Genomic DNA, 14902 nt, shown 5'->3' with positions numbered 1-14902 from the left:
AAACAAATATATCAGAGCAATGTATGAATTAAATCTGTGTTATTTGCTATAGTGGATCTATTTTTTCAGACACCTCACAACCACGTATATACTTATGCTCTATATTTGAGTCTGAAGCGTTAGCACACTCCTGACCACTTGATGGTGACAACCACTTTGCCGTACAAGGACGCTGAACGGAACTTGGTGTCTAGCGTATAGACAGTCACAATCGAGCTCAACTTCAAACCTAAGGCTGGTCACTGAGCCATCAGATATGGGAAAAATTTGTGCCCCACTCCGAGGGCACAGTTGCTCTGCTCATGCTAGCCTTCTGAGAGAAACCGAGCGAAAAAACTACAACCACATGTAAACAGATCCCTTTTCCATTTCCAGGGCAGAGTGATATATCAGCGAGCAATGAGTCTTCCAAAAGAAGTCAATGGAATTTTACAAAATGCCAAATAAAACACGACAGAAACTGTATTCCTTTTTCCAGACGTCCACAAGCGACCGAGGCGTGCAAAAAGCGAACACCCTACGCGGTGCAGCTTCATGGAGCGCGCTCAAGGGAACGGAGACGCCATCGCCCAGAATGAAAGCGATCGGCAAGCCGTGGAGGAGCTGCTGCCCAGCCTTTGCAGATTCAGCGTGCCTCACATCACCCTGGCTACAGACGTCTGCAGGCGATCGGGGCGTGCTGCGAGCGAGCTTCCCTCGCGATGTAGCTTCACGTACCACGTCCAGGTGACCGAAGACGCCGTCACCCAACATGAAAGCGGTAAGACTCCGCTTGTTATTGTAACCTGCATTACTTGCCACATGTACAGTTTAGCTTCTTCCATCAGCACAGAGGGGTTTACTTGTGCTAAGTGTATTGAAGTAGTAAGGCTGACGGATAAGATTGCAGAACTAGAAGCGTGCATCCAAACGCTAGTTGATGACAGCAATACTGCTAATGCTACAAACGCTAATACCACTAATGCTACAAACGCTAATGCCGCTAATGCTACAAACGCTAATACCGCTAATGCTACAAACGTTAATACCGCTAATGCTACAAACGCTAATAACGCTAATGCTACAAACACTGTTTCGGGTGCGCCTAGTATTAAACATAATACACATAGCTCGGTTCCATCATCTGAGTCAAGGCGGCCGACTAACTGGGTGACTGTCAGGCGGCACAGTCGTATCCGGTGCCCACCCAAGACCCCCCTGGTAATTTCTAACAGGTTCGATATTCTAAGCAATACACCGACTGAGACGTCTGTTAATAGTGCCTTGGTTATTGGAGATTCGATACTTAGAAACGCGAACATTGAGGCACCAGCCACCATAGTCGATTCTATACCGGGAGCCAGGTCTTCAGACATTAGATCAAAACTTAAAGTGCTGGCTAATGCTAAGCGTAAGTTTTCTAAAATTGTTATTCACGCCGGCACGAATGACCTGACCTGCTAAAGAGAGATGGCCTCCATCCGTCTCAGGAAGGAAGGGCGATTCTCTCTATAAATCTGACCAATAGTCTTACTTCTAATACAGTCTGACTATCCAGGGTACAGGTCAGGAAACAGACGGATCGGCTTAACCGTCCGTCTGTTAGCTGCCGTGATATGTCAAGATCACTTATATCCCAGCACTTCGAGTCAATCTTACCAGAATATCAACACATTTCAACTGTATCTGTTCCCCGAACAAATAAATACAGAGCATCGCTTGCCACATCTGGTACAAATCTGATTAATATAAAATTAGAAAACAATACATTAACAGATGAACCTCGAATGTTAAAATTCGGCCTTCTTAACATTAGATCGCTTACCAATAAAGAACCTATTGTCAATAAAATAATTACAGACCAAAACTTAGATGCACTCTGTTTAACAGAAACGTGGCTTAAAGCAGACGACTAGTTTAAATGAATCCACCCCACAAGACTATTATTATAAACACGAACCTCGATTAAAGGGGGGAGGGGGTGGTGTAGCTACAATATACAACAAAATTTTTAAAGTAAACAAAAAATCTGAACTAAAATTTAAATTTAAATTTGAACTAATGTTGTTAAATGTGGAAATAACTGATCGTAACCACAAACAGCTCTCTTTTGCCTTAGCTACAATCTATAGACCTCCGGGCCACCATGCAGATTTCCTTAAAGAAATAGCAGATTTCCTGTCTGAGCTTGTAGTCACTGTAGATAAAGCTCTTATCGTTGGTGATTTTAATATTCATGTGGATAACCCAAAAGATGCATTAGGACGTGCGTTTATGGATGTTCTAAATTCTCTCAATATTAGACAAAACGTGACAGGGCCAACGCATACTCGTAAGCACACATTAGACTTAATTCTGTCACTCGGACTCAATATTAATGACATCAAAATATCACCTCAGAGTGATGCAGTTTCTGACCATTACCTTGTGTCATACACTGTACCTCTAGATAGGATCACTCAATCCACAACATGCTACAGATTAGCCAGAACAATAATTTCCACCACTAAAGATAGCTTTATTAGCACTCTTCCAGACCTGTCCCAAATTAAACATGTAGCAGATAACTGTGACGATCTAGATATTGTAATAGAAAACCTAAACAATGTCTGTTCTAACACATTGGATGCCGTTGCTCTCAAAAAGGCAACTAGGAAAATGGAAAGAAATTATAGAAGCACAAAGTTAGAGGTATGGCATGCAGCATGGAAAGAGAGTGTTAAACACTACAGACAGGCTATTAAAACCGCCAGATCTACCTATCTTAGCAAGCTTATAAATGAGAATCATAATAACCCTTGTTTCCTCTTTAGCACAGTTGCAAAACTGACTAGAAACAAAGAACAAACAGAAACCAATAGTAAACTTCAACACAATAGTAACGACTTCATGAACTTCTTTTCTAACAAAATTACGGCTATTAGGGAAAACATCGTAGCTACCCAGGCAGCCACCACTCTACCCATTAGTTCCCTTTCAGTCGGTCACTAGACTACCATACGAACATCTTGATTCATTTAAACCTACTACAATAGATGAGCTCTCTAGACTAGTTACATCATCCAAATCATCGTCCTGTATATTAGACCCCGTTCCCACAAAACTACTTAAAGAGGTATTCCCTGTAGTGTCAACCCCGGTTCTAAATATCTTTAACTCATCGCTAGAAGTAGGATACGTTCCAACAGCTTTCAAACTAGCAGTTATTAAACCGCTGATTAAAAAACCACAGCTTGATCAGGGAGAGCTTAATAACTTTAGACCAATCTCAAATCTCCCTTTTCTTTCGAAAATATTAGAAAAGGTAGTGGCAAGCCAGTTACGCACATTCTTGACAAATAATAGTACATATGAAAAGTTCCAATCAGGATTCAGGCCCCACCATAGCACAGAGACAGCGTTGCTTAGAGTTACAAATGACCTCCTATTAACATTCGGTCGTGGTGAAATCTCAATTCTTATATTATTAGACCTTAGTGCAGCCTTTGACACAATAGATCACACAATCTTACTCAATAGACTAGAAAACTATGTTGGTATCAGTGGTCAGGCGCTAGCCTGGTTTAGGTCGTATCTAACCAATCGCTATCACTTTGTTTATGTAAACGAGGAAGAGTCATATCACTCGCTGGTTAAATACGGTGTACCGCAGGGATCAGTTTAAGGTCCTATCCTGTTCTCGTTATACATGTTACCCCTAGGAGACATTATCAGGAAACATAACATAAGTTTTCACTGCTATGCGGATTGTACCCAGCTGTACATCTCCTCACATCCCAGCGAAACACACACGTTTTCTAAGCTAACAGACTGCCTTAGCGATGTTAGTGACTGGATGGCACATAACTTTCTTAAGCTCAACTCCAATAAGACAGAGATACTTATTATTGAACCGAATCGATACAAACAAAAATATGTCAGATTACAAGTTGCACATAGATGGCTGCACTGTGGTGCCATCTTCCACGGTTAGGAACTTAGGTGTGATGTTCGACAGCAACTTATCCTCCGATAGTCATATCGCCAACGTCTGCCGCACAACATTCTTCCATCTTAGAAATATCTCGAAAATACGCCATATACTGTCTACATCTGACGCAGAGAAGCTTATCCATGCTTTTATGACCTCTAGAATAGACTATTGTAACTCGCTACTCGGGGGATGCCATGCAAATCAAGTAAACAAGCTTCAGCTAGTTCAAAACGCTTCCGGGTACTTACTCGATCTAAAAAGTACGACCACATAAGCCCAATTCTGGCATCTTTACACTGGCTACCAGTTAAATATCGCATACAATTTAAAATATCACTAATCACCCACAAAGCCTTAAATGGCCTGGCACCCTCATATCTTAGAGAATTACTATCAGAATACAATCCATCACGCACACTACGGTCACAAAATTTTGGTCTCTTGATTATCCCTAGACTATCAAAAGTGTCTAAAAGTGGAAGATCCTTTTCCTACTTAGCCCCTAAGCTCTGGAATGATTTACCAACCGCTGTCCGAGAATCAGCCACAGTCGATAATTTTAAATCTAGACTTAAAACTTTTCTCTTCAACAAAGCTTTCGCATAATTTGTCTAGTAAAGGTACTTAACTCGAAATAGTTATTTGTATGGAACAAAGCACTCACGGTCATAACACAGACCAACCAAATAAATAAATAAAAACCTTATCTTAACGTATGGTCGGATTGCGATTTTAGAACTTTCATGTGTCTTGTGAATAGGTTGCCATACAAACCCGTTTGCCACTGAACCTGCATTAACGACGACAGTCGGGCCTCCAGCCTTAGTCAAACGGGTTGGCACGTATGGTTGGGTTGTGATTTTGGCGCTTTCTTTGTATTGCGGAAAGTATGCCATACAGACCCGTTTGCCACTGAACCTGCATTAACGACGACAGTGGGGCTTCCGGCCTTAGTCAAACGGGTTGGCACGTATGGTCGGGTTGCGATTTTGGCGCTTTCATGTGTCTTGTGAATAGTATGCCATACAGACCTGTTTGCCACTGAACCTGCATTAACGACGACAGTGGGGCCTCCAGCCTTAGTCAAACGGGTTGACACATATGGTCAGGTTGCGATGTTGGTGTTTTCTCGTGATCTTGTAAATAGTATGCAATATAGACCCGTTTGCCACTGAACCTGCATTAACGACGACAGTGGGGTTACAGGCCTTAGTCAAACGGGTCGACAGGTTTCATTTTCTCTTAAAAATCGGAAGGTGACCCTTAGTTACCATATATACCGTCGCAGTGGGCCCCCAATTTGCAAAATCCTCAACTGTGGATAATATAATTATGCCGCAATAGTTAGTCTGTCTGAAACTAAGCTGATTAAACCACATCACTGTGTGACACTTGCATTACAACGGCCCCTATGCTAATATGATTTTGTTTTTCTCTCCCTGTCTCGTCCTCAACCCTGAGGACAATGGGACAAACAGACCCTGTTCCAGTAGATGTGAAAGTCGGCACACCTCTGATCTACTGGTCGTCCCTCAATGTGATGCCCAGCTGATGCCTGACCAACGATCACCGGCAGAACCTGCTTAATCTCCGCTTAATCTCCGCTTAATCTCCTTATCCGTTTATATGTGTTTATATACATGTATATCTCCTAAGGGTTTTTCCCTCCTAGGACTTTTTATTTTTTATTTCCTCGGCTAAACAACCCGGGGTTTTTGTTTTTTTTCTCCTAGGGGTTTTTTACCCCGGGGAGGTAGCCTGCTTGGGCTTAACTTAGCTTCTTCTCCTAGACGTTACATTAGTAATACGCTTGTTCATAATGTCGAGTCATAGCCGCAGCAAATCTGACTGCTTATGCTATTGTGTATTATGTTGTGCTATCTGTCGTTTTTCTGTGCTTTTACTGCTTCTATTAATGTAAAGCTGCTTTGAAACAATTGAGTTTTGTGAAAAGCGCTATATAAATAAAATTGAATTGAATTGAATTGAATTGAAAAAGTTTTACAGTTTTGCTTACGTTGAACAAAATATCATATATAAGAGCATTCTGAAAAACAAAAAACAGAACAGCAAAAAGCCCAGATAAGAAGGGGGGAACTAAAAATAGCACAAAATTAATGTATCTAATCCCTGCAATCTTCAGGGTTAGGCCACATGTTTTTGTCAACATCACATCTGATATCATCCAAGGCGATGCACCTGGGATAAAACCGCTTGGCATGTCGGATCCACCCTTGGCAATCTTGAACTGTGATGTCCCTGCAGCCAGCATCCATGGCTTCAAGGAGGGAGATCTGGTCATGTGGCTGATGGTCATAAACCTTCCACCTCCATGCAGAAAAGCACTCCTCTATGGGGTTGAGGAAAGGTGAATAGGGAGGAAGGAAGACACATACCAGTCTTGGGTGGACTTCAAACCATGTTGTTATTGCTTGCGAATGATGGAAAGCAACATTGTCCCAGGTAATTACAAAGGTCCTCATGTTTTCACCCTCCTGATCCTGCTCTGGTACCAGGCGCTGGTGGAGATCATTGAGAAAGGCAAGGAGGCGCTCGGTATTATAGGGTCCAACCTGACATCTGTGAAGGAGTAATCCTGCATTTGCCATTGCTGCACACATGGTGATGTTTGCCCCTCTCTGTCCTGGCACATCAACTGTGGCCCTTTTTCCAATTATATTTCATCCACGTCGACGCCTTTTGGATAGATTGAATCCTGCCTCATCTATGTAATTAAATTCATGAGGGGCCTGGTTGGCCTCCAATTCCATAACCCTCTGAAACAAAGTTTATTTATATCATGTCATTACTGTATACCATACTGTACTGTAACCTATTACTGTGAAGGTTACCTACTTGCAAAGTGCAAAGCTTATAGAACTGGACATTAAATTGAATATACACTATACCTGGACATATTGTCGTCGTAGCTCCTTGACTCTCTCACTGTTCCTCTCAAAGGGAACAGTGTAGAGCTGCTTCATCCGCACTCTGTGTTTGGACAGTGTCCGCGTAATGGTTGTGAGGCTGATGCTACCAATATTGTCAAATATCTCATGGTCCTCCACAATTCTAGTTTTAATTTCATGCAGTTTTATCGCATTATTTGCAACAACCATATCTACAATGGCAAGCTCTTGATCATTATTGAGGAGCTTTCCTCTTCCCCCAGAGGGTGGAAGACGTTGCATTCTTTAGAGGGGAAAAAATCAACATATGCATTACTTTATGACCTTATTGACAGGTCAAGTGAAAAAAGAAACAATCCATGTAATATGCAATACTTACCTGTTGGTTTTTTGAAAGATGCGAATAATGGAGGCAACCGTTGACCGCCTCAAATTGGGTTGCACTCTTTCACCAGCCTCTCTTAGTGAGAGGCCGTGGTTGATTACATGGTCAATGATAGAGGCACGAATTTCATCACTGACTACTGTTCTTGGAGCCCTTGGAATTCTTACACCTCTACCTTGCCTTCTCCTTGGGCCTGCTCCTCTTCTTGCACCTGCACCTCTCACTGCACCTCTCACTGCACCTTTTTCTTTTTCCAAAAACATCACTTCTCAAAGTCCTCATTTTATAGTAATAATTGATTCAAAGCCAGACTGGAATCAGCTGTGGTTGGCCCAATTCACCCAACAAAAATCAGCTGTGTGTCAATTATTCAATTGTTTGTTTATTATCAGCTGAGAGATATTGTTTTTTAACTGATATCATTGTAGAAGCAGAGGTTTTTATACTGTATCTAAGGTTTGGAATATTGTTTTTGCTATTGTGGGATGTTGTGTGTAAGCATTTGTAAATACTACAAAAACAATCCATAATTTTGGTGGGAGGTATAACTCGTCTGTTAAGAAAATGTAAGCATTGTGGAAATGTGTTTACTGACTGCATATTGTGTGAAAACGACATGAAATATGTGAATGGTATGGCCACAAAAGGCCGATGCTGTGCTAGTTGTGTTTAGAGTTTTGAAAATGTGACAACTGATTGGACAAATGCTTGTTAGCGACTGAAAAAAACTGTATTATTATTACCGGAAAAACGGCAATATTACTGAAATAAACTCTGAGGTAGGCTAAATGCGCCAAACATGCATTTAACCGCAAGTCTAAATAAGTAAGTGAATGAAACATTATTATCTCTTAAAACTTTATATGACAAAATTAATTTAAAGGAAATGTATTTTTACAGTTATTCAAAGATGCACACATTATTCTATATATTAATTCCTGTTTAAGAGCATGTTCGTCTCTGGCCTCGCTCTGTTATAGCTGATTGACAGGCGCGCATCCTCATCTTTCAAACAGGTATCATTATAACCTTTATAACAATAGAGTAAACTTTATAGTTACTTTCACTCTGTTTGTCTGATATGAATAACACACGTCGGCAAATTATTATTATTTGAAAAAAATTTTTTTATTTATTATTAGCAAATTATTATCTTATTTGAGTAGATTTTTATTGCTGCTTCCATAGACATCAGTGTGTATTTTATAAACTAAATGTAGGCTATTGTTTTACCAGTGCTTATGTGTATTTAAATGTCTGAAATCTAAAATAAACATTATGAGGTTGAAAACACTGCATTGATATATGACTGCGCTGAGCTCGTCCTTCTGGCTCAGCGTCAACCAACGTGAAAGATGTTTGAATCTGGCAGTAATGTCAGGTTACTGAACATTCTAAATCCCATATGGGTATAAGCTTAAATTATTATTTAACTCAAAAGGTTGAACATTTTATTTGTAACCATGAAAACAAAAATGAAACAGAGGGGGCACAAATCAGATCTGAGGGGGCAATGCCCCCTTTTGCCCCCTCGTGGCGCCGGGCCTGATATAACAGTTACCTCTTTTGCTGCTGTTAACTTTAAGTATCAGATATCTGTCAAGCCAAAGTGAAATGAAACTTAATGGTAGCTTGTTTTGAGAAATTGTTAAAATTTAAAGCATTGATAACTGTGAGTCATTCGTGTAGTCTATGCACAAACAGCTTGATATGCCTAGTTGAACTTCACACACTCTGTAGTGTTGATAAATTTGTTGATACATTCTTACAGGTTACTTTATCTAAAAAAAGAAGAACTGAACTGTGCAGGACCACAGCCCATTTTTACAGTTTGAACTGCAGCAAGACTGTAGTACGCAAGGAAATGCCAAATGACAGAAGCACTTACAGCATCTTCAGCTCCCTCTGTAGCTGCATGCTCCACAAATACACCTTAATTTTTTTTTTATTACAGGATTACAGAAAGAACATAAAGTGGAACATTGGTCCAGCATGGTCCTGGGTAGAGAGTCACCGCAAGATATTCCTTGGAGAGGTGATGGAGCCTGCCTTTCTCCAGACGGATTTGTTTTCGGAGGATCTGGAGGATCTGAACACGTTTATTTCAAACTGTAAGGGCCATGAAATATTCTTGTTCAATAATAAATACAAAAATGCCCAGTGAAGCAAGAAGTGTCTTTTAATTTATCTTTAAGTATCTGGGTGACCTGGACATATTCATGTCAAGTTGTTAAAGAACAAAACCTCTGAAGGTCAATGCCATGTTACTAAACTTCTACTAAAGTGCAATATGACATTCTAGCACATGTCACTTTTGGTCTCATTACACAATGTTTCCATTATTTACATTTGGCGTCTATGCTCCACTGTCAATTCTAACACATGCCACATTGTGTTTCATTGCACAATAAAACATACAGTGTTTACATCTATGAACATTTGCACTCTATGCTGCATTGTGTTGTGTTGTATACTATATTGGCTACTTCGTTGTGATTATACTGTATATTGTAATATTGTTGTGAATATTGTAAATTGTACAGTCATGCTTAGTGCTTGTAGTCCAGTGTATGAAACTTATGCATAGTTTTAAACATGAAAACTGATATATTTGTATTTATCATGAAGGCATCTGGAGTTTGCTCCACCAGAATGTCATTGCACATGTACAGTAAAAATAAAGATCTTATATAATCTATCAAAACAAGTATTTCTCGGTTTAGTCTATATGTATGTACATTGTGTAGGCTATTGCATATTGATCCTATAATTGACATATTTAGACTTTATGATGAATTTATGTCATATTAGTTTGGATATCGTTTACAAATATAAGAATACGTGTATTGTTAAAACGAAATATAACCTTTTATTTAGATTCCAAGATTGCAATAAACTGCTTTAACATACTTAACATACGATAGGATCAGCGGGTTTCCGTAAGGGGAACCACGCTTTGCCATATATGGGAGTCACGCGGTGACGTATTGGACATGGGCGTGGCATCTGGCGTGACACTTGGATGTGGGCGAGGTTGGATGTCCACCGCAGGCTGCAGCGAGTCATACTTGGGTGTTCCAGACAGTGCTTAGGTTTAGTCCCAGCCTAAAATGCTTGAGCTGTTTTTACTAAAAATTGGTTGCACTGACATATCTTTAAACACATTAGTATCATTGTTTTGTCTCAAGTTGCACATAAGTAAAGTTTTTTGTATGGTATGTCTGTAAAAACTACTTAAATGTCCCTAATATAACTGAGACCTACTCCTGTCTTAATCATAAAGGGACACTCTACTTTTTTGAAAATAGGCTCATTTTCCAGCTCACTAGAGTTGAACATTTGATTTTTACAGAATATTTGAGTGCTGGAGCTGGAAAATGAGCGAATTTTCAAAAAAGGTGGAGTGTCCCTTTAACCTTATCCAGAACACCACTCCAAAGTCCCTTAATGCTAGGGCTGGGCGATATATTGGATCGGACTGTCATGCGCATTTAATTGGTAAAGCTGTTTCCGTGATTAGTAGTAAATTACCTGCTTTTTTAGATGGAGCAGCATAACACAGAGCTCTAATTTACTAACAAGCTAGGCAATATCGCATTCATTATCGCAGGTGATTACTTAATGCTAAAACTGGCTCCTAAATTTGTGAAAAGTTAGGGGCAGTCAAGAAGACTCATAAGTTACTAAGGGCGCACTCACATTATCCAAACCAAACCGTGCTTGGGCGCGTTTGACCCCCAAAGCCTGGTTTGTTTGACTAGTGTGATAAACACTGAGCATAAACACAAGACACTTTATTTAACAACCACACACAGCCACTTGTCGTGATAATAAAACCAAAATGTGTGAAAGTATGTTTATAAGCTTTATATTGTTTTTTGGAATATACAAATTTGCAGAAAACTGCCACCCACTAACTGCTCACCACAGTTTTAAAAATATAATAAGTTAAAGTTAGTGTTAAAGGCGGAGTCCACGATGTTTGAAAAACGCGTTGGAAAAGGAGACGGGCCGACTTCCAAAACACCTATAGCCAATCAAATCAAATCAAATGCCGGGTTGCGTATGTGTGGGGCGGGTCTATCAACAGAAGGTCCAGATTCTATTGGGGTAGGGGCGTGTTTGTTTGGGTGATTTCAAATATCAACATTGGCTTTCAAACATCATGGACTCCGCCTTTAAAGTGAAATGCACAAAAGATAAGTCTTTATAGACAGAATCTTGTTTTTAATCAGTTATTTATTTTGTAGGCTTTGAAGATATAGTATGCATTGTATTTTGTATTTATTTTAAGCATGTAAAACGACTAAGTATGAATACGCACAAAACAGGCAGGGAACATACCTGTATATAAGATCTTTAGATAAGGAGATTATAAATATGAATGGTGCTATCAGGTGTAACGGTGGTCGCCCTAACTCAATTTACTTTATAAAAAAAACTTTGGCCTAGGCGGGTTTCGAACCCGGGTCTACCACGCGGCGGCCTAACGCACTACCGCTGCGCCACCGTTTGGTCACGTGATGTGCGTCTTTCACACACCTAGGTAGACTGGCAAAGGTAATTTTATGATAAAAAAACAAAATGTTCGGGCGCCAGACAGGTTTAACCCTGTCGAAGTGAAAGAGTTAGGTAAATCCCAGATAGCAAAAACCATCCGTTACCACACAAAAAACAAAGTCTCAATAGCAGTCCACATCAAATCAGTTTATTAGATCATTCATAAAAACACAAAAAAAAAAAACACGTCTTCACAATCCTGTAGTGACCGCGTCTCTGGTTCGTTTCCGAACTGGCAGATTCGTGTCCCACATCATTCATACATTGTACATACAAAAGAAAAGAAACATTACGTAAATATTAAGTGGATTTTATACATATAAACATCTCATTTACTTGCAAATCATGACAATAGAAAACAACGACTAACACAAATAAGAACAACAAACAAACAAACACGCTTGAATGTGCAGATGTGAATAGTGTGTGCATGTTATGATGTGCGTGTGTAGTGGTGGATGAATGAGCGTGGATAACGATGGAGTACAGACACTAACCCAAGTTTTGCTGTGATGAATCTCACTGAAGTGGAGTGTAAGGAACCTCTGGGACACACAAAGTCGGCGAATCTCATTCGGTCGATAGTTTAGCTCATAAGCTGTCGATCCGGGAATCCGAGAATCTGAGCAAAGCTCCGTGTCGCTCGCTCCGGTATTAACAACAAGCACTTCTTCTCCTGACCAAACGCCGTCCGTCCGTCCTCCCACAGCAGGCCAACACTCACATCAGGTAAACACAAACAGTTCTTAGACGCGGTACTTCCGGGCTCGTCACACTCCCTTTTATCTCCTTTCCTTCACCACGTGACTATAGCACGTCATCCATTCCCAAAAAACGGAAGTAAACAAATACTGTGTATCCATTCAAAACATAAGGTACTATTTTTTTTCCTTTTTCTTTATTTTTTCACATTGCCACACTCTCCCCCCCTGGAAAAAACAACCTATGGTTGGACGAAAACAACAACAAACAACACAAAAAACTCAAAAACAAAATAGGTTAGAAACCTAGGAACTCCTCATCCTCATCAGAGGTGTCTTGAAACAACTGGCAAAGTTTGTCCTTTTCCTGAGACTCCAACTCCTCAGCTGTAGGAAAGCACATTTTTAAGTTACAGACATGCGCTGTACGTACATCCTCTCCGGTGTCTTCCAGGGCTATTCGATAATTCACTGGACCCAGTTGCTGCACAATACGGTAAGGTCCCTTCCATTTTGGTGCTAATTTTGCAGAAAAATTACGTAATGCACTAGACTGAGGGAAGTTACGTAACCATACACGATCTTTGTCTTTGAATGTTAAGTCTCTCCTTTTGTTGTTATAATTTCTTAGTTGTCTCTTCTTGGCTTTCTCACTGTTTTCTTTGGATTGCTGTTGCAGTTGATGAAGATGATGAACTACATCATAGGAATCAGCATCTGGAGTCAAATTGGTGTTATGCAGGATTTTGTCCATAGGACCTTGGAGTTTTCTGCCAAGTTGGAGTTCTGCAGGCGTTAGTCCAATAGTTTCTTGGACAGCTGAATTTAAAGCAAAACGGAATTCAGGTAAGAACTGGTCCCATTTTTTGTGGTTGTCTTCCACATAGGCAGCCATCATGGTCTTGAGGTTGCGATTGATTCTCTCTGTTAGATTGGTCTGTGGGTGGTAAGCAGTAGTTAATTTGGGAGTAATGCTCCAATTCTCACACAGCTCTTTGAAAACAGAAGAAACAAATTGGACACCCCTGTCTGAGATGATGAAATCTGGTACACCCCATCGCGTCAGAATTTCCTTTCTGAAGATAGTGGCAATATTCCGGGCAGTAGCACTTCGCATTGGGAACAATTCCACCCAACGAGAGTAATAATCGACAAAAACAAGTAAGTACTCGTTTTGGCTGGTACTCCGTGGCAAAGGACCCATAATGTCGACTCCCAGCAGTTGGTTTGGGCGAGTCGTAGTGATTTGTTGCAGTTTTCCGGCAGGTTTTTGAGTATCACTTTTCAATGTTTGACAGGTTGTGCATGCTCTCACATGACGTTTCACGTCAGACTACATGCCTGGCCAGAAAGCCACATTCTGGAGCCTCTTATAAGTCTTGAAGATCCCTCCATGACCACTTAGAGGGCTGGAATGGTAGTGTTGCAGGAATGAGGATCTGAGACTGCTGGGAATGTAAACTCTGTAGTGCAGCTGGTTGTTCGACAGGTATGTCTTTTGATACAGTTTTCCCTCTATTATTTCATATTGATCCTTTAGATCTGCACAATTTTCAGAGATTGCTTGCATGAGTTTTATAACATCAGGGTCTTCCTGTTGCTCCTTCCACAAGTCAACATCAGACCACGGCAGTTCTGGATCTTTGTTACCTGCATACAAGTTACAACTGGAGGTGGGTATAGATGACCTAGATAGAGCATCAGTTGAAATATCAGGTTGTAGAGACAGCAGGGGACCTGATGGAGGAACAGCGGTTAATAGCGAGAGGCTTTGTTTGTTTTCCTTGAGTTGTTGTCTTCCTTTCCAGGATTGTGAATCAACAACTGGTGGAACACTTGCATTTCCTAGTTGAAAAGGATAGTCTTCACAAGGGGCAATCTTGAAAGAATATTTTTGGTCAATCACATTGATTTGCAGACCACTGAAGAAGATAAAGTCCAAACCCAGGACCACAGCATAAGCTAAGGCGTGGGTTGAAAGAACGGCAGCAGGTATAGTAAAAGACTGATTATGAAGATGTATGGTAGTATTGAACCATCCTAATGGAACCTCTGCTTTCCCATTTGCCAGGTAAAGAGGACCAAGGGACCATGGCTGGAGTTGGTCTAATGAGATAAACTGCCTCATAAGGGTCTCATTGATCAGGGTATAGCTTGCACCAGTATCCACGATAGCCTTACCTGCCCAGGCATCAATACGGATGGGTACAATTAGTTGTTGAGGTACAATCACTTTTTCGTTAGACGGTATAGAGGAGGAGTTTTTCTTGTTGGCTGATTGGTGATGTGCTTTCGTTGCAGCAACAGAGCTGTTGGAAGGTTGACCACTTGATTTAGAGTGATGATGATGCTTTCCACTGTTGGGGTACTGTGAACCAGACATCTGAGGTGACTG

The 14902-nt window shown here is 40.6% G+C and overlaps 1 long non-coding RNA gene across 1 annotated transcript; it reads right to left on the bottom strand.

Annotated features, from left to right (window-relative positions):
- Positions 1-11932: 11932 nt before the first annotated feature.
- On the bottom strand, positions 11933-12685 carry LOC129416207 (uncharacterized). Its single transcript, XR_008635205.2, has 2 exons — positions 12304-12685; positions 11933-12038 (listed from the first exon to the last, which is right to left on the bottom strand). It is a non-coding gene; the product is annotated as an uncharacterized lncRNA (long non-coding RNA).
- Between the last annotated feature and the right edge of the window lie 2217 nt (positions 12686-14902).

The sequence above is a fragment of the Misgurnus anguillicaudatus genome, chromosome 19 (assembly GCF_027580225.2).
Source record: "Misgurnus anguillicaudatus chromosome 19, ASM2758022v2, whole genome shotgun sequence".
Taxonomy (NCBI): domain Eukaryota; kingdom Metazoa; phylum Chordata; class Actinopteri; order Cypriniformes; family Cobitidae; genus Misgurnus; species Misgurnus anguillicaudatus.
Note: the sequence above shows the minus strand (reverse complement) of the source record. Positions and strands in the feature narration are given on the sequence as shown.